The sequence below is a fragment of the Nanorana parkeri genome, unplaced genomic scaffold (assembly GCF_000935625.1).
Source record: "Nanorana parkeri isolate BGI_ZX_2015 unplaced genomic scaffold, ASM93562v1 scaffold25, whole genome shotgun sequence".
Classification (NCBI taxonomy): domain Eukaryota; kingdom Metazoa; phylum Chordata; class Amphibia; order Anura; family Dicroglossidae; genus Nanorana; species Nanorana parkeri.
The window spans coordinates 3,207,963-3,213,361 of NW_017306293.1; the positions used below are offsets into that span (position 1 = coordinate 3,207,963).

Genomic DNA, 5,399 nt, shown 5'->3' on the forward strand with positions numbered 1-5,399 from the left:
TACCTAAATTATACTGAATGTTCAGTCTGCCTGTGGCCTGAAAACACATCAGTTAGCTAGCCAACTGGGTCATTTTATCATGTTTTGGACTAAGGCTCCATTCACACATAGCGGTAGCGTTTTGCGCACAGGAAACCATGCAAACTTTAACATGCGCGCGGATTACTATAGCTGGAACGCTTGGAACCCACTGTAAAATCGTGCTTGTACTATATTGCAGGACACACGGTTTCGTGCGCGCCCGGCTGCGGCGGGCCTCCTGTGACCCTAAAGAGAAGTATGGCATAAAAAGGTTGCCCCATAGATCTCTTTTAAGCATATTCATAAACATGAAAAACTGCATACAAACATTTTGTATTTTCATATGCAGCTAGCAGATGGAGCTCTGGGCTACATTTCACATGCTTTCCTCTATTATTTTTCTGAAGTGATAAAAAAACCTTTACAGAGCACAATAGCTCAAGCTCAATGTATACACCATCGACTCAGCCAACTCACTACCACTTTCCAAGAGTGTTTTTAAAAGGAAACAAAACTTAGGAAGCCTCGGTCACAGGCGTTACCTATATTACATAAATGTTTATTTATAAAAGATTTAAACTTCAGTGAAATATAACACTGACAACAATTACTTCATGCGTAGGTTGTTTGTTTTTTAAACTAAAAGTACTGCGCAAAAAATCAATACATTTTTAAAGCTAAGAACATTTTCAGCAAATGCAGAAAATACCCATTAACATTGCCAAAGAAGCAGTGTTCTTGAAGCAAAAACAATGTTATCTGAAAGCAAGAACAATGTTAACTTTCTTGCATAAAGTACAAATCCCCATCATCTCCTATGGTACAGAGATGAACCAAGGCAGACGTGTTTGAAGTCCAGCCTAGGTGGCAACCATTACTGCCCTCCATCGATACAGGAGAGAAGTAAGCAAAGCCACCCAGGTACAGAAAGTGCATCATCACAGGATTACCAGGTAAAAAAGGGAAATGTATGCATTCACTTAATTTAGGAACAGGTAAGCTACAATAGAATACATTTTTGTTTTTAGGTTTAGATATGCTTTAAAAGAAACCTGTAGGCTTCCACTCCTGATAATGGTAGTTTTCTGACTGTCCTGTGAAACCTCTTGCTTAAATAAATGAATCATTGTGCTGAAATAACTTTTCTCTGTCATTACTTATCCCAGTCTTTTCCCTATGTCAGCAACTCAGAATTTGTAGAAGCCAAATAGTCAGCTTAAAGCCATGCACCTAGTATTTTTTAGAAGGAGGGCAGCAATGGCAGTCACCATATTTCTTTCATAGCCAATTGAACTATAAAAACTCAAAACTTTGCGTATTCCCAATCCAAGATGCACACTGTAGGTCCAAAGTTGAGGCTTCAATTACACTGAGCCCAGGGTCAGATAGCTACTGAGGCATACACAAAAAGGATTAGGTGTTTAGTAAATTTATATGAGCGCACTAGGTCACAGAACACCATAAGGCTACTATAGTCTGCGGAGCAGAAGCATTGATCAATGTCAAGCAACATTTACTTGGCTCAATTTCAATAAAAACCTGTGAACAACAAAGCACCAGCAACAATAACTCCAAGAACAGTCAGCCTGTTCCTGAAAGTTAGTTACCTGAAATATGTAGAAAGCTCTTGCATGTTATACGCAAGCCTGACTTGAAATAATATATATTATCCTTGTTCTTGATAAAAAAACAATACCTCTGCCCCTTTACAAGTCACACACCCATCTTAAATACAAGAGTTTAGTTAGTACATAGTTAATTATAATTTACATTAATGAACAAAATTCAGAACAAAAAACATTCAAGCTTTGTCAAACCCCTGTCCCAAAGAATATGGTCCAACAGATGATGCTTTGCAGGGTCCAGTTCTAGGGTTCACAGAAACCATCACTTGATCAAGTTTCTAGAAAATAAAATTGAGTTTGCATCTACGTTTTTATATATGGACAAATTACCCCCAAAATTGTCCATTTAATCCATAGTCCACACAATATATTCCCTTATTACTTTGTTGCTCCTTGAAATCAAACTGAGTAGATGCAAAACTTGGTGGCTTTCCTAAATTCCATGCACTGTGCAGATGTCCAGAGGAGCTAAGGGTACGTTCCATCACTTCTCTAGCTGCATACCTGCCTAGGTTTCCAACATACAAACATCAGTCATGAAACCTGCAAATAGGATTTAAAGAACAAATAAATAACATACAAACCTAGTTTGTCTTTTTAGGAATTCTGCTGTCAGTTTGAAATGTCCTTGCCAGATAGTAGATCATTCATCCTCTTCTCAGGGTCAAACCTAAAAACTGCACTAGATATTTCTCCAAACATTTCCATTTGATCCAGGGGCAGTGCACACTTTTCGTTGGCCTCCTGCAGTTGCTTGTGCTGGAGGACTGGATTATTTAAAAGGCCACACAACATTCTCTGAACCACCTTTTGAAAATGCTCAGGCAGGATACCGGAAAATGGCCCCAGGGTGCTCAGCAAAACCAGGTCTTTCTGCAAGTTCATTGTAGCTGGACTCTCCAAAGCTATCACAATATCTTTTAGTCTCCGATGGTCTCTGGATTGCAGTCCAATAACATTCTTTCACCTTAATAACATAACAATTTCATGATGGGTCTCTGATGCAGACAAGCTTCATAAGTCTCCCAGTCTGTTATACCAAAACCACCTTCCAAAGTACCAAATTAGCTGGATTCTATTTTTAAATGAAGTCCTACATTTTCTATGAAGGAACGGTTGAACATTTCTGGCGTCTTGGCACATCTGTCAAGCAGATCACCTCAACAGGAAGGATACTTTACATATCTCTGGCTCTTCTGGAGTCCACTTCTTCTCAAATACATAGTAATCTTCACAAATCATTTCAAACATCTATGGAAATGCTTAATCTTCATCCTTCTTGTTTCCAATATAAGTAAGCTATATGTAAATTGTATATTCCTATCTTGAGCAGAATTCACATTTCTCCACAAGACAAGTAATGGACTACATTACTGGTTGCTATTTCCCCTCTAAGAAATTTTGCATATCCTCTTTTGTTCCTGGATGTAATCTTCTGTTGAGGCATCCAGGATCTTCAGAGCGAGTAGCTCTTCATTTTTCCACATCATTATGCTCTGTGCCAATCTGATCACTCACCAAGAGAGAGGAGTGGCTAAACACTTCAGGGGCATGAACATCCAGCCACAATGAAGAATGCCTCCGACATCACCAAATGGCACACATAGATTCTGCCTCGCCTAACCAAAGGGCTTCTGCTGTATATTCCCTGTTTTGATTTGAACATGCAGTGTCATTCTTATTATGTCGACCTGCACCTTGAAACAGCAGATAGGTTTTAGTTTTATTGATTCCCAGTATCTATTAGGTGAGATTGTGTTCACAGGAAACAAAGGAAAAGAGCTAAACAGGCATGAATGAAAGCACATTTAAGACCTACAATATAAATATGGCAGTAAAAAAATTTTTTTAGTAAAGGGGTAAAAACACTTGTTAAAGAAACCTCTGTAGTGTGTACACGTTATGCAAAAGTTTGATTAGTCACTTTAAGGTGGCAAAATGCAGATAAAGCTTTACAGCTATGACAGTTAAAGTGGCCCTATACTCAAATATTAGCAAGTGTTATCACACATAGTGGGATCAATAAAAAGAAAAAATTACATTTTCATCACTCCAGTAGAAAATGCTGCTTTGGTCTTCAGAGCTGGTCACAAGTCTAAAGGCCTAGATAATTGCTGAAAGTGTATTTTCACTTTTGCAATCAAATTTGAGAAAACCCCTCTATGTTTCTTATTTTTATTAGAAAAACAGCACAGCTAAAAAAAATGCAATAAACGCATTCATTTATTTGTCCTTTATTTGGGAAAACCTCACATGTGTTTTTCCACAACGGCTGGCCGGGACGTGGTTAAAGTAGAAATTAATCCAAATTTTTATTTTTTTTTAATTTTAGATAAAGTAAAGGATTCCTGTCAGCTTTTTTTTTACCCTGTGTCCAACTGGGGAGATTCCCCTTTACTAACTGTCCTATAGCCACAACAGGAATTAAGAGGAAATCTCTGGTGGTCAGCAGGGTCAACAGAACAAGTGTCCCCATATGCCAAAAACAATCTGTAGAAGCACTGGAAGCTCAGAAGTTGAACATTTCAGCAACTGGGCTTAGTGCTGCATCCCAGTTGTCAGAGACAGCCAGCGGTACCAGCCTAAATCCCACTAGGACCTGAAAATTCCCACTGCCATTTTCAAATGGCGCTGGGACAAATAGCTGCTCTCCCAGTGCTGTTGTAAAAGGGCACTGTGAACTCAAGAGGTTAAATGGTCACTGAAATGGGTATCCTCACTGGATAATTTACTCTCATCTTCGGGTCTGGTGACAAATAAAATTCTGGATCTCCCCTCGCTTTCTGTCTTGCTGACAGTAGTCACCAGGACAAATATAAATGTAAATCACCTCAGTGGGGACACAGACAAATAAAAAAATTGATGGTGGGTTTAACCCAGGGCTGGACAAAAACAGGTACAAGGAAGCCAATGCTCCTTAAAATTTACAGCTGGCACATAACTTTTGAGGATTTCTCCAGTTGTTGTCAATGGAACTGGCTCCTGGATTGGACAGACCAACTACTGAATTCCATATTGATATGTCCACCCCTGGTTTAACCCTTACCCACTCTACCAAAAAAAAAGTTTGCCTTTACATAGAATAAGAGCAGCACGGGTCGTTCCAATGGATTTTCCAGCCCTAGATAAAATAACTAAACACAGTTCCTTTGATCGTGTGACTAAAGTGCGTAAACCTTAGAACATGTGGCCAGTATCAGACACACTGGAGCAGCATTTTCTCTAGCAAAATGTAGGTATTTCCTATGTATCCATCTAATTGTTGCTTATGTGTCTTGTGCTAACATTTGAGTATAGATTTACTTTAAAGAGACCCAGTCATTTCCCTAAATAAAATAAATTGGCACTTTCCCACAAAAATAAAGATGTAGTGGGTTGTGTTCCCTTCCTTCCCTCTGTTCCAGCACTGCAGCCTGTTTCAGAGTCTTCAGAATTCAACACTTCCACCGCAGTTCCTTCTTCCAACCCCTACTTCGCTACAGGACTCAGCGGTGACATAAGACATAGGGGTCGGAGGATGGGGATACAGGTATGGGGCACTCCCAGAAGTGCAGGCTACAGTGCTGGAAGGGATGGAAGGCAGGATACACAGGCTGCTGGAGAGAGGAGTATAGAATATCTTGTTTACAGGTGAGTGCCAGAATCATTTTTTTAGTGACTCCTGACAGGGGCTCTTTAAACCCACAACATCTGACCATCCAAAAAATTATTATACAGCAAAATACAACTGCATGTCTGATAAATCAAACAGCT

The 5,399-nt window shown here is 39.4% G+C and overlaps 1 protein-coding gene across 1 annotated transcript in view; it reads right to left on the reverse strand.

Annotated features, from left to right (window-relative positions):
- The window catches only part of CUNH11orf84 (chromosome unknown C11orf84 homolog), a 30,784-nt gene that overhangs the window by 24,207 nt on the left and 1,178 nt on the right, over positions 1 to 5,399 (reverse strand). The gene's annotated exons all lie outside the window — the stretch shown is intronic.